The sequence below is a fragment of the Lutra lutra genome, chromosome 6, assembly GCF_902655055.1.
Source record: "Lutra lutra chromosome 6, mLutLut1.2, whole genome shotgun sequence".
Lineage (NCBI taxonomy): Eukaryota > Metazoa > Chordata > Mammalia > Carnivora > Mustelidae > Lutra > Lutra lutra.
The window spans coordinates 82,506,883-82,532,678 of record NC_062283.1 but is presented as its reverse complement, the minus strand read 5'-3'; positions in this window follow the sequence as shown (position 1 = coordinate 82,532,678).

Genomic DNA, 25,796 nt, shown 5'->3' with positions numbered 1-25,796 from the left:
TTTTTACTGGGAGAATATACAAAAATGCCTGAACAAAGCAAACATAATCAAATAGAAATTCAATTCATTTCATGTTTTACAAAATTTTCATGTTTTACAAAAATGTTGATGACTTCACTGTAAAACTCTGTTTTATCTTTCAGTCGTAACTTAATGATAACAAACCTGTACTTTTCATTAGAGAATCAATGATTGATTACCCTGTGCAGAGCACTTTCTTTTGATACAGTGGTGTCTCTAACCTCAAAAACTGGAGTAGAAGGTAATCTAATTATTAAAATCACCATAACTGTAACGAATTTGGGAAGCATGAGGGTAAAGATTTGCTAGTTTCAGAAGAGACTACATTCCCCAAGAAATGAGGCTTGAATGCAATTTTTTAATGAAGAAGAGGGGGGAAAGATGGGAGCAGACGGAGAACACATTCTCAGAGGTTAGCTTGAGCAGAATCCATTTTTGGAAGTGGTTTAGCTAAAGATAAGAATTGTTTAATGAAAGCTTTCAACAATTGTCCTCAGTAACTGTTGTTGTGGGAATGACTTAAGGAATGACTCATGTGTCCAACACACACAAGTTGAAGTCTCTGTAAGGTTTGACTAATAGGAGTCATGGGATCCAAGCCAGTCATGAAAGAACTCCTTGGAGAGGCACAGCTGGAGGGATGGCTGACTGTGGACTTGTTGGGGGTGTCTGGGAGATTGAACACCAAGCATTAAGGAGAGGATAGTTGTCTAGAAAAATAACTCTTCCCTTCTACTCACAGAGCTTTTGTACTCTTTGTTTTAAGATTTTATTTATTTATTTGAGAGAAAGAGAGTGAGCTCAAGTGCGAAGGAGCAGAGGGAGAGAATATCCAAGCCGACTCCTGCTGAGTGTGGAACCTGGCACAGGCTCAATCTTAGGAGCCTGAGCTAATGACATGAGCTGAAACCAAGACTTGGATGCTTAACCAACTAAGCCACCCAGGCACCCCTACTTTTATACTCTTTACACTTCTCTTCTGGACATAAAAGGTTCGGGCTTTCCACACCAAGTGATTCTGACACTCACTGCCTGGAGCAAGGGCAGACCCCACAGAATAAGGGCTCAGTCCCACAAAATTGCTTTTTGCTTCAGAAACCAGCTGCAGTTAGTGCGTCCCCAGGTTGCCCACAACTTCTGTCTGACTTAACTATAATCTGGATTTTCCCATGACCCCCTCCTTGGATTTGATCATTTGCTCATAGAACAGTTCACAAAACTCAGGGAAATGCTTACTTACATTCATGGGTTTACTATAAAATAAGGAATATGATAAAGGACACAGAGAAACAGCCAGATGAAGAGGTACATAGGACGAGGTGTGAAGGGTCCTGAGAGCAGGAGCTTATACCCTGTGAATCGGGATTCATCACCTTCTGGGCATATAGATGTGTTCACCAAATGTGTTCTAGAAGCTCCCGGAATCCTACACATTTGGGATTTTTATGGAAACTTTAACATATAGGCATGCTTGATTATTAACTCCATTTCCAATTCTTCCCCCTCTGGAGATTGGGGTGGGGTGCATTGAAATTTCCAAGCTTCTAATCATGCATTGGTCTTTCTGGTGACCAGCCTTCATCTAGGAGCCCACCTAGAGTCACCTCATTCGAAGAAAACTCTTATCACCTAGGAAATTCCAAGGGACTTAGGAGCTCTATGTCAGACATTCCTATCACCCAAAAAATTCCAAGGGTTCTGAGAACTCTGTCAGGAACCAGAGACAAACACCACATACTAACAGGAACCAGGGGCAGAGAATGAATATATATTTCTTATTATTTCACAGAGGGCTTAGGGTCATCAATGTAATGCCTGTAAGAAAGCCTTCGTGTGCTATTGTAATATTTTATAACTGTCTCTTAGCAGGTAAGAAAATGAACTAGTTAATATTTTTGATGGCCAAAACTAAAGCTTCAATCAAAAGAGACTAGACTTGACTTTCATTTGTGTTGAAGTTCACCATTCTACATTTTTAAAAAGCGGCACATAGATTATACATAAATGCCACTTCCTGGACTAACAGAACCACATCAATCTGATCATGGTTTTCTGAATAATGCATGTTAACAGCATGAAACAAAGTATGCATGGCTCTGTACTTGTTGGCAACAAAAAAATAGAAAAATGTCTTTATGTCAGTTGTTAAAACCATCGTTTCAGAGTAGAAAAACGAACCAATACATTATTTTCAGAAGCAGACTAATCCGTAAATGTGGAGTGGGGTGGGTGGGGAAGCAGCATGGGAAACATTTGTTGCACGTCTTCAAATTTTCAGATTAAGATGTTGAAATGTGACAGAAAATTATCAATGCAGTCAAATATATGAATGAAGTATAAGCCGCAAGTCAGGGTCAAATGCAAATTTGTCATCAAGACAGGAAATTCACCCACTACTAGGAAAACAAAGTAATCTGTGACCCCATCTATTACATTGCTAATATTGAGACCAATCTCTTGATTATGATAGCTGTTAACTAGATTAGAATTTGGTTAATAAATATTAAATTATTAATTCCACGCTTATGCATGCAAGACTCCCTTACCATTTTTTTTTTCTGCTTAATTCTAAAAGGAGATGGAAAACCTACAAAATAGATCGGAAACATTTATTCATTTGTGAGTCTTTGAGATTTTCACTCCCTTTTACAAAAATATAAAACTCATTTGAAGTTCTGTGGCAGCCAGTGGGAAAACAAACTGAAGTGTAGAACCCTCACATTTCTCCTCTCATTCCAACCTGTCAAAGGAGTCCGGTTTTATGTTCACACAGCATATGAAGAAGGCAGCATTTTAGAAATATGCCTGGGACAATGTATGTCTAGGAAACATGAGGAAAGGGTTAGCTTTTCTGTGGGTGTCTTTGTTTTCCTTCCCGCTTCAGCTCCGTGGTGAGGTGAGGAGGCTTACAGGAAGACCAGGCTAGCTCCGTGCCTTCCGGATTCCTGGGGGGCTGGAAGCACTTCACACTAAACAAATAAACACCTCCAACCTCTAGGAGGGGTGCTGGATGTAGAAGAAAAAAAAACATTGGAAAGATGGTTGATGAGTTTGGGGAACAAGAAAATAGACAAAGATGGAGGAAAATGCTGATTTGTTTATTTGACCGTCAACCCCTCAGGGCAAAGATTAATCCACTGCTTTTAATTAGTTTTTTTTCCTGCTCACCCAGGAGCAAAGGGAAGCTCTGAGTGTGTGCGTGGCCCTGGTCCAGTATGCCACAGAGCCTCCTGGGGCAGGAAGCAGGGGACAGGGACGCGGCTGCAGTCACCTGAGAAAACCTCCAAGGCAGGGGAAGACAATTATGGCTGAAGGGGCTTCCCACTGAAATGGGTAAAACCTCCAGACAACATCCAGAGCTTTAAGACAAGAGGCTTTTTCAAATATGTTCCACTTCAGTAGTGGAAGAGATTTTCCCAAAGCAGTAGATGCGTTTGCCATCCGTGTTGTAGGTTTGTGAAATCGAAATTAAAATAGCTGAAATCAAAAAATAGGGTTGAAGAAGTTTGTATCATCAAGTCACAAAATTCTTGAAATTTAAAGGCGAAAATCTGTGATGGCAGAGGGGGAGGTTGCGAGGGAGAAGCTGAAATCAGTTTATCAGACACAACTGGAGGAGGGCAGACCTGAAGACCTTACTTTTTGCTTAACACACCCAGGCCCTACATGACTTAACTCTTTCTTGCTTTGCTGGACTGTAACTCACCAATCCTTGGGTTCTAGAACTGTAGCCCTACAAGAGTGCACACAGTTTTCGGCTGCATGTGACTCCTTGTCCTTGGAAAGTCTCCCTGTGCCTTTTATCTTGCCAGTGGCACCTCATTTTTTATGCCCCAGTTTGAAAATCATCTCCTCCAGGAAGCCGTAGGCAACGATGCTAAGATTTTATTCCCTTTGAATCATCTATTTCCTTGTTAATCTCCCCAACTTGACTGTAAGTTTTATTCATCCATTCATCCATCCATTGGCCAAAGATTTAGCTTTTCTATGCACATTGTCACAGACCCTGGTGGACAACAGTGAACCAGATGAAGGGGTCTTTGCTCTCATACTCTTCCAGTCAAGGGACAGGTCCCAGAATCTTTCATTTTCTCAGCACCTCTGCCTAATCTTGAGGGTTCACTGAGTTGCCGGATGTGTCATGGAGAGATTCAGAAGTTCTGTGTATTGGGTTTTATTGCTTTGGTAATACAAAAAGTTACATTTAATACTTGTCAGACATTGTTCAAGGTATCAGTTAGAGATGTGTTTGGCTGCATATAACTGAAGACCCAGTGTACAAATATGGGTATAGTGGGTATAGCTCTTCACATACCAAGAGGTGTGTAGCAAAGCAGACTATTGTCTGCATAGCACCATTGGGGATTCAGGCTCTGTTTGTAGGTACTCCTAACATGTGGCTTTCTTTTTTTAAGATGGTTGCCTTTAAGTGGCACTGCTCCACCTTTAGTATCCTGCTGCATTCCAGGCAGAAGGAAGAAGCAGGCAAAGGTGCAGGCTAAATGAGTTGACCTCCTTTCAGGAGATTTCCCTAAAGTCACAAGCAGCAAGTTCCACTTAGGTCCCATTGGCCATGATGTATGTTATTAAGACCACAGCAGAGCTATAAGGCAGTCTGAAAAATGTGAACCGGTCATACATTGTCAACATGAACAAAATTGAGGTCTATTTGTAAAAGAGGAGAAAAGGCATATTGGTTAGACAATCAGCAATGTCTACCACTTAGGGAAATCATTCTTGTAAGTCATTTTGTTCATTTGTTTGTACATATTGCACAGTCAATTCCTAACTCTGGATTGACCGAATTTCTAAAAATGTTCATTTCTATATTTATCATTTGTAACTCAAGTTGTATTTACTCATAGTAAAATTATAAAATGTGTTTTGAGTGCTCATTTATTTCCAGTGTGTTCTGAACAGTAGAGAACATATCAGGATTATATGGCACAGAGGTAAACTTGGAAAGTACTGGAGGATTTTTAACTCTCCTGGCAGTGGCAGGAAGGCTTATCCCGTTTGGTGCAAAGCTAAACATCTGACAGCAAGTGAACTTGTCTCAAGAGATAAAGGAAACAATGAATGAAATTAACACCGTGGACTTAATTCTTACCCAAAAGAAAGAATTAGACAGGTGGCATAGTGTGAAGAGCCTAGGTTTAAATTCTGGGCTTTTATGCTAATTAGCAATTTGACCTTGGGCTATTTACTCAATCTCCCAAAGCCTCAATTTTGTCACCTTTAGAATTGGGGTAGTGCAAACTACTTAATGGGGTTCTTGGAACAATTCCATAAGACAATATGTTTCTGAAAACCTAAAACAATCTAATAAAGTCAGAGTTTACTTTTTTACTATAAAAGACATATTTGTATTTTCAAGTGGAAACTATTGAAATATTTAGGAAGAAATCATCCTTCTGGTATTAATAGACCTTAAGAAAGGGAATTCTAGGTATAGGCAGGATTCAAAAAATACAAATTTGCTTTGTGAGCATAAAAAGCTATGGCATTTCTGGGTTTTGTTTTTGTTTATATTTTTGTTTTTGTTTTTTGAGAAGGCTCCATGCCCACCACATGGAGCCCAATGTACGGCCTAAACTCATGACCCGGTGATCAAGTTCTGAGCTGAAACCAAGAGTCAGATGCTCAACTGACTGAGCCATCCAGGTGCCCCCAAATTACAGCATTTCTGATACAGACTTCAAATTTTCCAAGACAAAATAGATACAAATTCACAGCCAGAGATTTTTTTAAAATTTTTATTTGACAGAGAGAGAGAGAGAGAGAACACAAGCAGGTGGAGTAGCAGGCAGAGGGAAAGGCAGGCTCCCTGCTGAGTAAGGAGCCCAATGCCGGGCTCGATCCCAGGACTCTGGGATCATGACCTGAGCCGAAGGCAGTTGCTTAACCAACTGAGCCACCCAGGCACCCCTCGCAGCCAGAGATTTTTAAAGGAAAACAATTTAAGGAGATTGGTAGGCAGTAATAAGTGACATTTAGACCACACTGTTACTGTGATGAGAAAGAAACCAACAGCATTCAGAGAGCATCCCAATGAATAGCTGTGGCTATTTAAAACCACACACAGAGGGTGGTGGAAGAAGGACCTATAAGTGAGGATGCTGTGCAGCTCTGAACAGCCAGCTTGTCCAGCCAGAGCAGAGCTGGCAAGTTCTTTGTACCTCTCTTGAGGCTGTATTTCAGGAGACTATTTCGTAAATCAGAACAAGTCAGGAGGCGATTAGGTAAGTCAGGAATCTGAAATACCTGTATACTAAATGGTTAATGAAGGTGATAGCGTTTGATCTGTAAGGAAAAAAAAAAAAAAATCCTTAGAGACCCAATGTATGTCTCCAAAGACTCAGAGGCTGTCCTGGGGTCCCGCTCTCAGACTAGAGGTAGCAAGCTAGTGATCTAACAGAAGGATGGTATTTGGCCAATTCAATATTGGCCCAAGTAAATTTTGTGAATGTTCTTTAGTAGCAGTCCACTCTTCAAGTAAAATTTTTAGCTAAAAATCTTAATTTTGGACTTCTTTTGAAGAATTAGAAATTCTCTCCTTCTTTATAGCAGCAAATAGATGGAGATGAAGACTGCCCCGGTACAGGCATGTGTCCTCCACTGCACCAGTCTCTGGGATCCTCAGTGTCTCCTACAAACTGAGATGAATTCATCGCACTCTTTCACCTTCTCTGGCCAGACTTCTTCTAATAGGACAATTACGGGTTGTTGGTTGTTTGTTGTTGTTCGATATCTCTATCAGATTTTTTCTTATTCTCAAAAAGCATCACTTATTGGCATTCAAGGTTGTGGCCTATGGTTTAGATTTATTCTGTACTGTGTTGGCTGGAGAACTAGAATGTATGAGATTTGAGCTCAATTAAAGAGCTTCCTTGCAGTGTTGTTTCTTAAGAGGAGTGAACAGTGTTTTCACCATGTGGCCATTGATAGCGAGTTCTCAGTAACTATGAATATTTAAGAAGAGGCTGAGTGCTACAATGTGGAAACAACCTAGATGTTCATCTAAGGATGAATGAAGAAAAAAATATATAATACAATAGAATATTATTTGTCCTTTAAAAAATAAGTAAATCTTGCCATATGGAACAACACAGAAAAACCTCGAGGACCTTATGCTAAGTGAAATAAGGCAGTCTTAGAAAGACAAATACTACACCATTCCACTTATGTGAGATAACTAAAATAGTCAGAGGCATAGAAGCTGAGATTAGAATGGTGGTTGCTAGGGGCTGCGGGGAGGGAGGAATGGAGAGTTATCATTGAATAGGTACAAAGTTATAGTTATGCAAGATGAATAAGTTCCAGATATCTACTATATCGTACCTATAGTTAACAATACTGTGTGGAATTCATAAACAATTGTTAAGAGGGTAGATCTCATGTTGTCCTTACCACAATTAACAAAACAAAGGAAAGAAAGAAATGGTGGAATGCTCTCAGTAACATTGCATGAACAAGTCTTGCATGTCATAGGACAGTTCACCATTGCTCTCCTACGGCTGAAAGGTGGAACCATGATGACCACACAGTTGGCCACATTCTGGCCAAAGAGAAAGAAGAATCACTTTTTATGAAAAATGTAACTGAGGTTGAATCCTGTACTTAGAATGTTGGGCTGAACTGGAGTGAAGATGGAGGATAGTGGTGGTGTAGAGTAAGGCTCAGTCTGCTGCCAATTCAAGATAAGAGGCAAAGTGGGGCATCTGGGTGGTGCAGTCACATAGTTTCAGCTCAGGTCATGATCTCAGGGTTGTGGGATGAAGGCATGCATCGGGCTCTGTGTTCAGTGTAGAGGCTGCTTGGGTTTCTCTCTCCCTGTGCCCCTCCCACTTGTGCTCTCTCTCTCTCTTCTCTCTTTAAAAATAAATAAATAGATCTTAAAACAAAAGAAGAAAGAAAGAGAAAAGAAGGAAGGGAGGGAGGGAGGAAAGGAAGGAGGAGACACATTGCCAGGAAAATAAGAGAACTTTGCTTTGTGGGTTTCTAAGAAGGTACAGGTATTGTCAGAGCAATAAATGGTTCCACTGAGAAAATGCTGATGGGCAGCCACACATGATAACAAGGGATGCTGGGAGAGAGTCTGTGAAGCTCTCTTATGTGAGACAGTGATTGCATGGCAATTATTATTAATTTGTCTCATACTCTTATCAGTCCTTAATCTCTTTAAGCTTACTGCCAAAATGTTCAGAATGCATTTGTGCACTGAAAACACAAAACAATTGAAACCTGAACTAGAAGACTGAACTGAACGGCCTTGGCTTTGGTCCAACTCTGCAATAATGACACACTGTTCATTTTTCATAGTAGATGCTAAATAGGAAAGCTCTCCTGTGAACTCATTTCCTATTTTAAAGATGATAAAGAATGTAGATAAACAAAGGCCCAATTCTTTGATGGATTCAAAGATACGAGACTTGATTGATGTATTCCTTTTTCACGTTCAATGCCACATACATTTTGGGCAGAGCACAATAGAACTGCAGTTCATTTCTGTCTATTTCACCACACACGATTTATGGATGTGATTAAGGAAATAAAATACTTTCTGCTAGCTGATGCACCATATACTGTACTATTGATCCCCAAACAGGTATTATTTTGTGAGGTGAGCCTCTGATACCCAGTAACCTATGTTATCCCTCAAACTTAAATTAGCAGTGATTAAGAGCTGAAGCTTAAGGGGAAGTTTGCTAAGTGAAATAAGGCAATAATAACTGCATATAAATGTAAATGTATTATTATTATTAAATATAAATAATAAATGTAAATAAACTAATATGCAAAATTCAAATTTGAGAGTCAATGGCAATAATGATTTAATCTCAACAGAACAGCACTCAAATTGCCTTTTTTGTCCTCAAGATGTTTAATTTAAAGAGGCTTTTTTGGTAGTGGTAGAGCATTTTGAACCAACTTATTGTGGATTTAGGAAACTATTTCTTCCTTGAGGCTAGTCGTTCTTCCCTTAGGAGACTCTTGCTCATATATGCACTAAGGAAAGGGAATAACAGTTTTTGGTGACAGAAACTATTTTCTTTTCTTCTTCTTCTTTTTTTTAAATTTTTATTTATTTGAGAGAAAAAAACAAGTGAAAGAGAACACAACAGGGGTGGGGAGAGCAGAGGGAGAAGTACACTCCCCTCTGAGCAGGGAGCCCAACATGGGTCTTGATCCCAGGACACCTGGCTCATGACCTGAGCTGAAGGCAGATGCTTAACCGACTGAGCCACCCAGGCACTCCAACTTCTCTCCAGATTTTTTATTTTAAGATTTTTATTTTTCATTTTCAAAGGTTTAATTACCGTGTGTCTTGGTTTGAATTTTTCTTTTCTTTTCTTCTTTCTTTCTTCCTTCCTTTCTTTCTTTCTTTCTTTCTTTCTTTCTTTCTTTCTTTCTTTCTTTCTTTCTTTCCTTTCCTTTCCTTTCCTTTCCTTTCCTTTCCTTTCCTTTCCTTCTTTCTCTAAGAGAGAGAGAGAGAGAGAGAGAATCCCAAGCAAGCTTCATGCCCATCCAGCATGGAGCCAGATGTGGGGGCTGGATCTCAAGACCCTGAGATCATGATCTGAGCTGAAATCAAGAGTTGGAGGCTTAAGTGACTGAGCCACCCAAGCCCCCCTTGATATGAATTTCTTTGTGTTTATCCTGTTTGGATTTCACTCAGCTTCTTGAATGTATAGGTTTGTTATCTTTTACCAAATTTGAAGTTTTCAACCATTGTTTTTTTTTCAAATATTCTTTCTACCCCACTCCCTGTCTTTTTCCAGTACTCTGATGATATGACTATTTGTTCTTTTGTTATTATCCCATAGGTCCCTAAAACTCTGGTTTTTCTTTTTCCTTTTTTTTTTTTTTTATGTCTTTTCTTTCTTTTTCAGATTGGGTTAATTCTATTGTTCTGCCTTCCAGTTCACTGATTCTAACGTCTGTCATCTCCATTCTACTGTTGAGCCCATCAAGAAAGTATTTTCTTTTAAAATACTGTTACTCTATTTTTCAGTTCTATAATTTCCATTTCATTCTCTTTTATAACTTCTATTTCTTTGCTGAGATCTTTTTTCTCATTTATTTCAAGAGAATTTGTAATTGACTGCTGAAACATTGTTATGATGATTGTATTAAAATCCTTATCGGAGAATTCCAGCATTTGATCTATGTAGGTGTTGCATTAGTTGATTTTTCTCATTCAAGTTGTGATTGTTCTTGTTTTTTTATATGACAGGCAATTTTCTATTGTCTCTTAGGCATATTTTCTATTTTGTTAGGAGAGTCTGGGTCGCTTAGGTTCAACATGCAGGTTTTTCCAATGGCAATTTAATTTTTAGCACCTTTGTGGTGTTTTTTTATTTGTTTGGTGTACCAGATGCCATTGGGGCTCTCACTGGTCTTGGCTGGTATTGTCTACGGGGGTAGAAAGGGTGTCCCCAGCCTGGGACACCAGGGGTCTCTCAGTAGGAGAAGGGCATGGTAGGATCCCCCTGCCTTTACTCCTTTCCTGCCCTGGTTTCCCCGAAGGGTGGGGGCAGGGAGAGTCTCAGACCTGATGCAACAAAGAGACTTCCTGGACCAAAGTGGCAGGAAGTTTCTGCTGGGTCCCTCATCTGCCTGCCCCGGTGTCTCTGCCCCAGAGGTTTCCCATAGTGGGCTGTTTGCTGTGTCTGGGTCCTCTTATCTGGTCCCATACACCTACCCAGATCCACATACCATTTGAAAATTACTGTTAATTGTGATATGTTGGAAAAGTCAGTTTCATTATGGTTGGAAATATTTCCAAGGTATGTTTGTGAAGCTTGTTTCCTAAAACTCAGCCCCCACAAGCTTTTCATGGGCATAATCTAATGTTGCTTCTTAAGACAGTAACTGTCTTTTTATCTGATGGAATGATGGTATCCAAAGAGTGTTGTGCCAAGCTGGAGAAGGGCCTGGAGGTGGATCATGGGGTTTTACCTTGGTCATTAGTTTTATAACAAAACTGGGTATGGCAGACAACAGGTATGCTTATCAGATTTGATAGCACATTTGTAATTATAATTAGTTTCTCCTACTTTGTGGAATTGGGACCAACTTCCTCACACTTTTCTGCTCTCTCCAAATTAAAAGAAAATTCAACTTTGGTACATCCAGACAATATAATATTATTCAGTGACAAAAATAAATGGGCTATCAAGCCACAAAAAGACATGGAGGAAACAAATGCATCATACTAAAGAAAAGAAGTCAATCTGAAAAGGCTACACACTGTATGATTCCAACTATATGGCATTCTAGAAAAAAAAACCTATGAAAAAAATCAGTGGTTGGCAGGGGTTGGGGACAGAGGGAGAGATGGTTAAGTGGAGCACAGAGAAGTTGTAGGGCAATGGTACTGTAACGGTGGACATATGTCATTATACACTTGTCCAAACCCTTACAATGCACAACACAAAGAATGAGTCCTAACATAAATCATATGCGTTGGGTGATCATAATGTGTCAGTGTTGCTTCATTGATTGTAACAAATGTAACACTCTAGTGAAGGATGTTGATATTAAAAGAGGCTATATGTGGGGAGGGGGTATGTGGAACTCTTGTACTTTCCGCGTAGTTTGGCTGTGAATCTAAAACTGCTCTAAAGGGGTGCCTGGGTGACTCAGTGGGTTAAGCCTCTGCCTTCGGCTCAGGTCATGATCAGGGAGGCTGCCTCCCTCTCTCTCTGCCTGCCCCTCAGCCTACTTGTGATCTCTCTCTCTGTCAAATAAATAAATAAAATCTTTAAAATAAATAAAATAAAATAAAAATAAAACTGTTCTAAAAAATTAAGGCTATTAGGGCACCTGGGTGGCTCAGCTGGTTAAGCGTCTGCCTTCAGCTCAGGTCACAAACCCAGGGTCCTGGGATGGACCCCCACATCAGGCTCCCTGCTCAGTGGGGAGTCTGCTTCTCCCTCTGCCTGCTCTGCCTGCTGCTCCCCTGCTTGCACTCTCCCTCTCTGATAAATAAATAAATAAATAAATAAATAGTATCTTTGGAAAAAAATAAAGGCTATTAATTTTTTAAAAATCTGATTGACATGATTTCTCTCTTCCTCCTTTTTGTCTTAGTAGATGCCTATTCTTTTGCTCTGTTTCTCAAAAATTCTCAAGCCGTAGCTCATGACAAAAGCTGATGTGTCATTCAAATCCACGGAAAGCCATTCACATAGACTAAAATGTGAGTGGTATCCCCCCCACCAGGACCTGGGCATCCTACAATCAATCAGCTCACCCTAAACTCCCAAAGCTCTATGCTCTCTCCCTCCTCGTGTCGCTGGAAATCTCCCAGTAAGCCTTGAACAGCATATTTTCCTTTTCTGAGCCTAAACAGTTCCTCCCATTCTTCATTCAAAGCAAGGTCAAGTGACACCTTGCTTCCCAGTCCCCTTCCCACCTCCCTAACCCTCATCATGGCCAGCTTTCCCTTCTCGAAATCTTTGTAGCATGTAGTGCTTCTCCCGTGTTGAGCTCTTCCCATTTGAGATGGTAGTGTCCGTTTACTCAGCCCTAGAGTCTGAGCCCTCCGAAGGGGAGTCTATGTATTTTACTCTTTTTCTCCAGGCCCCTGCTTTTCCTAGCACAGAACAGGGGCTTGTATATGTTTGTTAAATAAATAACTGAGTTAATAAAGTGACTATTACTAAAGTCTGGTGTAACTGGGTATTCACAGGGTGTGCAGGATTTGATTAGGCTTTAAGACTTGAGACAGAGTGTATTCCTAGTTCCTACCTCTAAAATATCTCTATCCATTGATCTATCCAGACAATATTTATTCCCCTTCATCTGTGCAATTAATGTTTATTAGGCTATGGAGCTCTATAGCTGATATTGTGGGAAGGAGTACAAAACAATCATAAAAATAAAACACTAGAAATTTCAAAGAGCTCATGTATAGTCATTTGACTTGCTTCCTCTGTGCTTACAAGCGGAACACTGATTTTCCAAACTCCTTCATTTAACGAAGGAGCTATTCTTTCTGGCTTGGGGCATCAGACAACACTGAGAATTCTTGCAATTCTTCCACATGGCATAAGAAAAGGCATTGTATCTAATGTATACTTAAATAGGTTGAAAAAAATAGTCCTAGGGCTGATGGAGTGTTTACTACGTGCAAAAGAGAGGTTTCTGGATGGAGAGGGAATTACACATAAAATATTGCCAATAAAACATTTTGCTGGGTTTTTCTCTTATTATAAGTTACTCGAAAACCCAAGCAATTGTTAGGGCTTGTCCTAGAGCTCAGGCTCTCTCACCTGAAAAAAAAAAAAAAAAATTGATGTGTATCTGTTTGTTTTAATCAGTCCTGTGCTGGAGCTGACATGTACCAGGACCTCCCGCTGCCAAAAATTAATTTACACGCGCATCAGGACGCGCACTGAGTGCATGGCCTGGTTTCAGGAGAAATGTGCCTGTGGTTATTTTGTAAGCTAATGGGAACTTGTATATCAGCCCTGGGTCTGTCACTGACTGGAACACTGGGCTGTGACTCAGAAAAACCCGGTTTCTATTTTTGCCATTTCCCCTGACTTAATGTGTGACCTCAATCTATTACCCCTCTCTGCCTCAGTGTCTTCATCTGTGCTATGCTCTTCTCTTTACTGGGAATAATTAAGGTGGTGAAATCTTGCTTGAAAATAAGTGTTTTGCCACAACAAAATACTGATATTTTTCATTGGTTGATTAAACCGATTCTTTGTGAGCCACATTAAAAGTGAGATGTCCGAAAGGACATGATGATAGAAAATCTGCCAAGCGGTATGTTAAAATAATCCTGCTGGTCACAGTGATCATTGTTCCTGATATTATTACTTGTAATGTTGAATTCATGATGCCTTACTACAGAAACGCCATGATTTGAATTTCTGTCCAATTCGATATGTCATTTACAGAAAGATGTAATGGGGAGGATGATATTTTCTTATTATTATATGTATATATGTATAGTCTCTCTCTCTCTCTCTCTCTCTCTCTCTCACACACACACACACACACACACACACACACACGCAATCTGCTGGAGAGAAAGGAAAGAAAAAGCTCTTTACTAGTGTGCTCAGAGACAATCATACAAGGGCAAGGAAAGACTCTTCAGGAGAAAAAGGAATGAGGTTTGGCTGTTCCCCCAGAAGTCACAAGCAAGCTCTCTGACGAGAAGCTTCCTCTCACACTTAACTGAGCAACAACATGGAGAACAAGTCACCCAGCAATTAGCTTCTGTTTTCCAGGGAACATGGACTAATCAAAAGGATTTTCTTTCCACATTGTTGGCTTAAAAGTTGTCGCTGACCCTCCATTATGTGTCAGGTCCTATTTTAGGCATGGAAGAAACAACGTAAATAAGCTTTTCTTGAGAATGTAACATTGAATGGTGTTTAAAAATAATACCCAGTCCATAGAATTCCAAGTTTGGGCCTTGATTCAGGAAATGGATTTGTATTACTCACCTTCTTTTTACTAGCGTCCAGCTGGCGCCCACTGTCCTTTGGCCAAGGCAGGGAGCCACACCAGCCTGCCCCACACATCCTTCCGTGGACATCGCATCCTCTCTCCGACCAAAGGTGTGCGAGGTGATGACAGGCATCTCATTAGAAAACACAGAATGGCCAAACCTGAAAGGACTTAAGCATCGGCTTGATTCAACTAGGTCTTTTTGAGCCCCAACATTTTTTAGCAGAGGGACAGATTGGTGAGCTGACTTAATAAGGTCACATAGCTAGTATCATGAAGAGAACCTTGTATCTTGAGTCCTAATTCAAAGTTGGTTGCTCTTTACTGCATCAGTGCATTAAGGAAGGTCCTTTCACTTCCAGGGCTGTGCTTTTCGTGCACTCTAGAAAGGCTGAAATGCCATGTAAAAGCTATAACTTGGTGGTTAAGAATATGGGTCAGGAATCAGGCTGACTGAGTTCAGATTCTGATATGTATCTTAATGTGGAAACTTGAGAAAGTTTATGATTGATATAGCCTCTCTGTTTCTTCATATCTGTGTAAGTGGATAGAACAATAATCATCATCTCATAGGGATTTTTTTGTGGAGATAAAAATGAAATAATCCATATAATATATATATATTTTTTTAATTTTTCTTTTTCTTTTTTTTATTTTTTTTAATTTTTTTTTTAAAGATTTTATTTATTTATTTGACAGAGAGAAATCACAAGTAAGCAGAGAGGCAGGCAGAGAGAGAGGAGGAAGCAGGCTCCCTGCTGAGCAGAAAGCCCGATGTGGGGCTCGAACCCAGGACCTGGGATCATGACCTGAGCCGAAGGCAGCGGCTTAACCCTCTGAGCCACCCAGGCGCCCCTAATCCATATAATATAGTTAGTATAGTCTGTGGCACTATTTAAGCAGATAATAAATGAAAGCAAGGTATACACCAAAAAAAAAAAAAAGTGTATTTTTCTCCTGGAGTATTTTTGTATCAGTTAAATTATAGAGATATACCTTATGTTCATACAAGTTCCTAATTTGAGCTGTAGATGTTACCTTCAAATTAAGATCAAAGAGCTTAAAGAAATGACTGAGAAATGTGTGAGAAATTCCTTGAATGCTTGTTCACTTCAGGTAGATAGTTGAGGGGCACCTGGCTGGCTCCACTGGTAGAGTGTACCACTCTTGATCTCGGGGTTTTAAGTTCGAGCCCCACATTGGATGTAGAGATTACCTAAAAGTAAAATTTTAAAAAATAATAAAATAAAATAGTTGAGTTTTGGAATCAAACCTGGAGAAAATCTTACATTTAAAGAAACATAATTAAGTCTAAATTTGAATGAAGAAGGGAGAACGGGGAAAGAAGACAAGCTTTCAGTGCGAATTCCATTCATTATTTTTCTTTTTTTAAGTCCCTAGGAGTTAAATTCACCTCCCAGGTTTCATAGTTGGCCCTATAATAAATTGTTTCACTGTCCTTCAGAACAGAGAAATGTGGCCAGACATATGAATCCAGATGTCCTGCAGAGAAAATAAACCACGCCTCCCAGGTTTTGCATTTCGTCACATTGGTCCCCCAGATGATGGACTCACGACTGTGGAATACAGCCCCAAAGCTGCTTCTGGAAGGGAATTTTGCCCCTCACCTCTCTCAATCTCTCTTTTTTCCTTAAAGATTTTATTTATTTATTTGAGAGAGCAAATGCGCACACCTGAGTGGGGGCGCAGAGGGGGAGGGAGAAGCAGGCTCCCTGCTGAGCAAGGAGCCCAAGTGGGGCTCAGTCCCAGGACCCTGAGATCAGGATTTGAGCCAAAGGCAGATACTTAACTAACTGAGCCACCCAGGCACTCCAGCCCCTCACCTCTCTGACCACGATCTGACTTCCTCTGCCAGGCCCAAGGGACTTAGTCTCTCCTGCCCTCATCCTCTTCACCGGCTTTGTGGGCTGACACTGTGCACATATACACGTCTAAAGGGCAGTGGAAGTAATGAAATCTCAAGCCACCATTCTTCCTTGTTATCATTTGTAGTTCTTTTCACTGTGACCATTTATAAACCCTGTACATGACTTTTCAGGGTAGAATACGAAGGAAATATACACGTTAATTATGCCAATAGTTCTTCTTTCTACTGCATGAATTTTATATATAAATAAACACACAGCCATCTGAATTACTCCCTCCACATTTTCCTCTATTATAATCATTGAACACTGTAGAAAGTTAAGCTTCATTTAAAAAATTCACTTATTATTCATTTGGAGAACCAAACAGGAACCAATAGGAAAGCACCAGGATTTTATTTAACTGTTTTGCTTTGAAAGAAAATAACTTAGATCATCTCTGTAATGCATTTTTTTTTTTTGCATTTCCCCCCCAGGAAGTTAAGTATTAAATAATGTATTTGCCCAGTAAGTCAGAGTAAAAGCTGGATGGTGACCTACTACTATAGCTTATGATGGAGGCGCTGTGGGTTTTATGTGGACATTTCTCTTGCCTTTGTCCTTTAAGACAAAAATCCCATTTGCAATTATGGCAAGTGCCAGAAGGATTTCAGGCATGTATTTTATACACATTCTATCTTCTACCTTTTCTCCTATGATCCTATTTCCATTTTGTTCATCCTGATTTCTACACATATATTTTCTTGTTTTGTGTTTTTTAAAAGACTTCTTAAAAACTTCTCAGAATGAAGTATGAAGGAGTGATAAATGAATGAATAAACTTCTCAGTGTGAGTGGTACTTTTTCTTATTCTCACATTTAAGTTTTAAAATTAACCCACACCGCCCCCAACATTTTGCTTGGTATTACCATAGCTCCTAGGACAACCACTACCAAATTCATTAATATATTTGTTTTGTTTTGTTTTGTTTTTTAAGATTTTATTTATTTATTTGGCAGAGAGAGATCACAAGTAGACAGAGAGGCAGGCAGAGAGAGGGAGGGAAGCAGGCTCCCTGCCAAGCAGAGAGCCCGATGCGGGACTCGATCCCAGGACCCTGAGATCATGACCTGAGCCGAAGGCAGCGGCTCAACCCACTGAGCCACCCAGGCGCCCCACATTAATATATTTGTTAATTGCTCGTCTTATACCAGGTTCTGTGTCATGTGTTAATACAGTGCTATATAAACAGACATGGTTCCTGATGTCTTAGAACCTACAGTCTGTATAAATAAGGTTTTCTACTAATTAATATCTGCATCTACTAATACAATATCTGCATCAGTATTTTCTCTTCAACATATTTAACTTCATATATCTTGCAAGACTTTCAATATTTTCATATGTGTTTGTTTGCATTTGTGATGCATGTAGCTATTTACATTAAACATGTCTAGTCTGATAAAGAACACAGCATGCCACAAGATCTTCCAGTTTTCTGTTGTAAGTCGTTAGGATTGTCAATATAAGAATTATTGATTAGGGGGCACCTGGGTGGCTCTGTCAGCTGAGCATCCAACTCTTGATTTCAGCTCAGGTCATGATCTCAGGGTCATGACATCAAGCCCAAGGGCTGGGCTTCATGCAGAGCCTACTTGGGTTTCTCTTCTCCCTCCAGCCCTCCCCAGTCCCCACTCGCACACTCTCTCTCTCAAAAAAAAAAAAAAAAAAACCAAAACCAAAAAAAAAAACTATTGATTAGGATTCTACCTCATATAACTCTCTAATAACTTTTAGTCTTTGTTATTGTAATGGTTCATAGGAAAAAAATTTCTTTTGCTCATTATAAATGGAGTTTTCTCTGAGAGTCATTGATTCTACATCTCTACTACCTTATAAGTCATAGCTGAATGCTCAGCTATTAAACTAAATCAAGGAAGTATGTTTTTGTGTGTACTCGTGTATGTGTGTGTATGTAGTATATATGTGCCCATTAGATATGAAAAATATGCAGCAAGTAATTAAATCCTGATTCTCTTAAGCACATACTTCTTATCTTCTTATTCCTTTCCTCCTCATTTAAACATTGAGTTATCTTCTTGCTTATGAACTGAGTGGGTTGAACAGCCATGACACATGCCCTCCAGTGTCATTGTCAAAAGCTTTTATTAAGCACATAATTGCCCAGGGCATTGGCTGGTGGTAGCTCCAAAGAGCTGCATATTCCAAGTTTCCAGATTTTTTTTTCCTCTGTTAGAGATGATTCTTATGCAGCTTAATCTCCATATGCATGGAATTAAAATATTCTTCTTTTCCTGGAAGACTGATGCAATGTATATCCACTCACATATTCGTCCACATTAATAGTCCTGTGGAAGTAACTATTATTTTTTTTCCGTTTTTTTACTTTTACAGTTTCTTTTCTCCTCTCTTCTCTGTCCCTGATTCTGTCTCTCTCATGTAAGAAAGACTTAAGGGGTGTCTGGGTGACTCAGTCAGTTACATATCTGACTTTTGATTTTTGATTTCGGCTCAGGTGATGGTCTCAGAGTCGTGAAATCGAGCCACGAGTAGGGCTCTACTGCTGAGCATGGAGCCTGTTTAGGATTCTCTCTCTCCCTCTTCCCCTCCCCTGCTTAATCTCAATCTGTCTCTCTCTCAAATACATAAGTAAGTAAATACTTAAATATTTTAATAAAACCTTGTTAGGGAAATTCATAGGATATTGGATTCAGGAGGATTTTTATCTTACTGACTGTTTGCTCAAGTCCATTTGAGAAAAAAGAAAGCCTTCAATAATTATAACTTAAACACTTATAATGTGCACTGCAGCGCTGCACAATTCCAGGGGGCACCTTTGTCGTCTCGGTGACTCATACTTCACAACCAGATGTGTACACAAGCCCCCAGATCTCCATCTCTGGCTGATATTCCTCCTACGTTTCCAGTCTATCTGCTGAATGTCCCACCTTCTCAGTATCAACACATCTAAAAATGACATTTTCTTTCACTCCTCTCAATGCAATAAAATCCTGCACTGATTTTTTATGTTTGTTCTTTCAATCACTAAAAAAAAAAAAAAAAAAAAAAAATCCAATATCTTAAAGTCCTCCTTCTTGCTTACTATCTAAATATTTGCAAAAATGTATTCACTCTTTCATCAAAATGTCATGAGCATCTATCCAGTCTTTTGCAGGTTCTAGTGCCTATACTATGGGGTCCTTATTAATTCCATGTGTGGGTTATTGCCAGTCCTCTTGCTTAACAGAGCCTTTCTCTGTTTTACTTTCTCTGTTTTACTGCTCAAAACTCCACTTAAAATTCCCACTAAAATGAGCTGGCTGCCACAACTCAAGGATTTTTCTCCTAAGCACTGCCCATGGAATTTATCTGATTATTTCCTAATGTAATTAGTGACGTTGACAGCCCTTGAGGGGCAGGACTTCTCCTGATGCACTGTGTCCCACCCACACCCAGCCCCGTGACCATCACTTGCCCATGATAAGGACATAAACCTGTGCTCAGGCCTCTTTCTCAACTCCAGATACTTCTTGGCAGCTCCCTTTTAGACATCTCTAGCTGAGAACATCAAATGCCATAATCGTTACATCCTCATCAAATCTCTTTCCTCTTTATTTCCTATGTCTGTGAATTTTTTCACTCTCCACCCAGTTGCTCAAGCCAGAAACCTCAGCTCATCCTTAAATCTCCCTGTGCCTCAGTTACAGTATCCGCTTGGTCACTAGACTGTTGAATGGTCCCAGCATGCTATTACCTCCGTAAGTTTCCCTGATTCCTCTTTACTGCCATTACCTTTGTGTGAACTCTGTGATTCTCACTTGCATTGCCCCTGTGGTCCCAACCGCTTCCCCTGTCCTTGAGTCGTTCTTCCTCGAACCCATTCTCCACAATGCCATTAAGTCATCTGTATGCATTGGGAAACCGATCCTACCACTTTGTTGCTTAAAACTTATCCTATTTTACCAGTAGCCTTCATGGTGAAGTTCAGACTCCACAGCAGGACATCAAAGACTAGTTTTCAAACGCTTGCCATCTTTACACTTCTTTCCTTTCCTTCCCCCAAAACCCTGAGTAATGATGATTGACTCTCCAAAGATCTTTGCCCTGGGTAATTTGTCAAAGCTAGTCATGAGAGTTCTGAATTATCTTTTCTAATGGTCACCTAGGAAAGGCTAAATGACCCAGTTGTGGCCAATGGGGTGTGAGAGGAAGTCTGCTGATGATATTCTAGGAAATATTTCCTTGTCTAAAGCATAGACCCAAAGGAAAGACAGTTTCTTTCTGCTCATGGGCATTGCTGTGGCTGGAAATGATGTCTGGACCTGTGCAGCCATCTTACTACAAGTACAAGGCTGAAACTACAAAAGGGAAGAGAGCAGAGCCATGAGATCTGTTGGAAAACATTGTTGGAGGCCTGATGCCCTGCCCCTGGGGTATGCCCAATTGATGAGCATCCTTCCAGTTGGGATGATGCATTGCCTATTGTTTAGGCAACCCAAGTTTAAGTTTCCTGTTATCTGCAGATGAAAGTGTCATGACAAAGAGTTCCTCTTAATGTCCAAGCTTTCTCTTTCCTTCTGATCTGTGTACATGCTCCCAACTAAAATGCCTTTTTTCTAGACTTCAGGTCTTAAAATAGAGTCAGGTCTTTCCCAATCGCCCAAAGAATACATGGCAGACACTTTGCTTGCCCAAATCTTAGAACTTATCACTACAGTTAGAATTACTCATCCATATCCTCCAGCAGCCTTGTTTGGGACATTTCAGTCACAGTCCTTCTACACCTGTAGTGCCTTTTATTTCATTCATTCATCCATTTATTTGACAAATATTACTGAGAACTTACCACATGTCAAGCATTGTTGTAGATACTAGGATATGAGAGTAAATCAAACCAATAAATTCCTTGCCGTCATGGAGTTTAAATTCTAGTGGAGAAGGCAGTGCTCGCTTCAGCAGCACATACTCTAGTGGAGAAGGCAGCCAATAATCCAGGAAATAGATATACAATATGTGTAAGGAGATCAAGGTGACAGGGATAGGATGAAGGGGCATAATTTAGATGAAAGTTCTGAGAAAAGCCTTGAGGGAGATAAGGGAGGGAGAGAGTACATGGATGCCTGAGAAAGGAACATGTCAAGGAAAGAGAGGGAAGGGCCCTGAGGCACCGAGGGAGGAGAGGACAAGTGGCTGGTGTGGCTGGAGCAGTGTGGGGGAGGGGCAGAGTGAGGAAGTACTCTAGGAATAGATGTGGGACCTTGAAGACATGGATGTTTAGATTCCATTCAGAATGGACTGTTTTTAACAGAGAAAGGACATGACTTGAGTTGAGATTTAAATGTGTTACACCCCCCTTTTTTGTGAGGAGAAGGCTGTAGGCTGGGGCGATGAAGTAAAGGACCATCACTGTAGTCCAGGAGTGAGATGGTGGTGGGTGGACCAGGCCACAGGCTTGGCGATTTCTAAGGGACATTACCATGATCACTTCCTTGTCAAGAAAAGCAGCCCTAGACTCCCAATCAGACAGCTCTCTTCTTCCCACTGCTGTACTGCCCCAGCCCCAACTACTGGACTAAGTGTTGATGACCCATCCCAGCACAACCTACCCATAAACTGTTCACTGACCTATGAAGCAGCCTCAAATGAAAAAGTCAAGATATGAATGAGTCATATGGTAAGCAGCAGAAAGAGAAGAATTGAGAACTACCAAAAAGGAGACAGGAATGGAGTGGTGGAAATATCAGTGGCAGAGCATAGGGTAGCATGCCCTGAGGCTGCTGTGGCAGAGACAAGTTGGCTTGGTCTCTGGAGAAGCTGTGGGTGTTGAGTGGACTTTGAGTTCCATTCTGTGGGACCCACAGTGGGCCTTCTTATCAGGAGTCCTTTTTTTCTTGTTATCCTCTCTTAGTCTAGCCTTACTATCAACCTTTATTAATAGAAAAATACTGGGCACCTGGGTGGCTCAGTGGGTTAAGCTGCTGCCTTCGGCTCAGGTCATGATCTCAGGGTCCTGGGATCGAGTCCCACATCGAGTTCTCTGCTCGGCAGAGATCCTGCTTCCCTCTCTCTCTCTCTGCCTGCCTCTCCATCTACTTGTGATCTCTCTCTGTCAAATAAATAAATAAAAAATCTTAAAAAAAAAATAGAAAAATACTTGAGTGAGCATGTGATCTTTGCATCTGAGCACCAGGATTTGGGGTCGCACATAACAACCTCTCAGGGTATGTTGGATGGTTGGCATTTGATTGTGGCCTAAGAATGTGTTTACTGCAGTTCACATCTCTCCATGGATGCCAAGAGCCCATGGTTTGCAGTGACAAATGAAGTTTTGCCTGTGATTTTATTTTATTTTTTAAAGATTTTATTTATTGGGCGCCTGGGTGGCTCAGATGGTTAAGCATCTGCCTTTGGCTCAGGTCATGGTCCCAGAGTCCCAGGATTGAGTCCGACATAAGGCTCCTTTCTCAGTGGGCAGTCTACTTCTCCCTCTGCCCTTTACCCTGTTTGTGCTTTCTCTGGCTCACTCTCTATCAAATAAACAAATAAAATCTTATAAAAATTATTTATAATATTTATATTATATATATTTTTGTATTATAAAAGATTTTGTTTATTTGAAAGATGGAGAGAGACGAAGATAGCAAGAGAGAACACAAGTAGGAAGGAGAGGGAGACACAGGGCTTGATCCCAGGAACCTGGGATCATGACCTGTGCCAAAGGCAGATGTTTAACTGACTGAGCCACCCAGGAGCACCCCTTGCCTATGATTTTAAACATGCCTCAAACATGTCCCTCTTGAAGGCAGTACTCTATGTGACTTGGTTGCTGCTGTGTTTGAGAGATGTCAAGGGGCTCAGAAATGTAAAGACAAAGGAGATGGATGGTTGCCTCTTGCAGTGTTAAGTGCCTTCAAAAATAAAATTTCAAGCTCTGTCCTGGGTTGCTCAACTAATGGCTGATAAGGAAACAAAACACCATTATGTAACCATCACAAGATCAATTTTCTGTCTGCATCCATATCCAAGGCTAAGAGCCTGCTGAATATTATGCTCAGAAAATGGTTTTTTGCAATGAGGAAATGAAACATCTAACACATTCTCTTTCTTTGTTATTTGTGAGCTAAGAAATAGTTGTTCCATTGGTTGTAGTAGTAGAAGCTGAAAAGATGCATAGGGTAGGGTCATGCTTAGATCAGTTTCTGGGTAGGAAGAAACTATGAATAATTACAATCAAAGATCCAGGGATGAGAGGGTGCTCTATTGGTGAGGAATGAAGTCATAGTAGAAATAAGACAAACAGAAGTCCCATCACCATGGTGGTAGAGGGGCAGTGAATATTTTTTGCTGAGGGACAAAACAGCCTTGTGGTCTGTCACCTGTGCTGGATTCTTCCAGTTCCCAGACAACATTCCTATCATCTCAGAGCCTGCCTGTTCAGCTCCTTGGGTACCCAGGGTGGTTCAGCATGCTCTGATACTGGGGAGGCATACATTTTCTGAATTGCTCTCAAAGCTCCTGGTGAGGTGAATATGAGACAATTTTAATCATCAATTACAAAGTGATTTCACATCTATTTTCAACTGATGCAGGAATCGTCGTGGAGCTGTTAAGAGAGGAAATGGCTTAATTCAGGAGGTTCAGCTGGGTTTCCTCTGAGGAGGCTACATAACTAGTGGGTAGTATGACTAAGTCTCATGTTCTTGCCACCATTTCAAGGAACCACACAGCTTTCCAGTGAGCAGTGGAGACCATTTAGGCTCTGGGCTGAATCTGTGGATCATTTGTCACTATACCTTAATTTCAGTTCATTGGAACTCAGTTCTCTAGATTTCAAGATTAGGTGCCTGGTGATTCATAACAGATATTTTTCATTTTTGCTTTGATTGACAAGTTCCATTAATAGGGTCAAAAGATCATGAGTTTGCCACTGGTGATATACAATAAAGCATAGGGCCTCTGGAGCTCTAAATTTCTCTATGTCAGGGAATGCCTATATTCAGTGGCCCTCAACGAATATGATAGGCACTAATATTTGGAAAATGACCTTCATATATTAGGGGGACAACAAAGCACAATTTCTTTTTAAAAAAATCAAATCCATACACAGAAGAGCAGTAAAAATGACCCAAAAAGGCAAGTTTTCAATAAACTGATTCATATTTATATAGTGTTCAGTGCCAAATCACCTTTGAATTTTATTGTCTATAAACTACAAGGAGTAACAAAAAACAAAAGTCCGGTCATATACAACACCCTTTCTCTCCTCACTGTTATGACCATCGACTCATTAAAGGGATGTTCCATTTCTGAGATTTGTTTTAGTTTGCTGTAGAATTTTAAGTTTTTCAGTTCTGGCAGAAACCTGAACAATTATCTGGTCTTACCACCTGTCTCCAATCTACCTATAGAATATCCTAGAAATTTTGCTGTTTGCAAAGAGTAAATTCTTGTTTCCTGACATTGTATTTCTGGAACTTTCTAGAATGGCCAAATAAGCCAACATTCATAACAAACCAAAATAACAAATAAACAACACTCCCACAATGATAGCAGTGGGAAGGCAATGTGTTTGAGATCAACATTGGTTCATCAACATGATGTGGCCATGTGGACTTCATTATTCTAGGCCTCATGACTCTAACAGACATCAAGTCTCTGCCTGGTAGTACCACAGAATAACCCACAAAAAAGAATTGGTGTTTCCAGACCGGGGATTGAGGATAGATCTATATCTATCTATATCTATATCATATCTATATCTATATCTATATTTAGTCTGATAAAATCCTCAGTAAATCTGGATAGAGAGCTGTGAAGCTGCTCTAGCAATTTAATAAGACTGAATGATAGAGTCAATAAAAGATTGACATGTTGAGCAATAGGAATCCAAAAAATTCTTCCTGGCAGGATATTCTAGTAGCCTTCTTTGAGACATTCTTAATCAGTTGTACCATCTCTTCAAACACAGGATTGTAATGAGATCCAGAGATGTTCTAATCGTTCACTCCAGTTAAAGTTATTGCAGAAAGAACAGTGTCAAGGAATCCACATATTGCATATTCCTGCCATGGAGATGTGATTGTTTCAATAAAGGGCACAGGAAAAAAGGAAGTTAAGTAGAGCCCATATCTGCCTTACTCTAAAACTCTATATTAAAAACCACAGCACTAGACTTTCTCTTAGTGTGAAGTATCTATTTGAAATGTTGTGTCATCAAATTTCTGCAGTAACATGGAGCCATTTCCATCAAGTATATTTCTGTGTAAGTCGTCAACATGTGTTGACAATATATGAACTTAAAAATTCAGGTGTGACAGATGAGAAATCCAAGATAATGGGGTTATGCTAACAGTGACCATTTCCATGCACAGGGTTTAACCAATTAAAGCTATTTTCATGTACACTTTCCACTT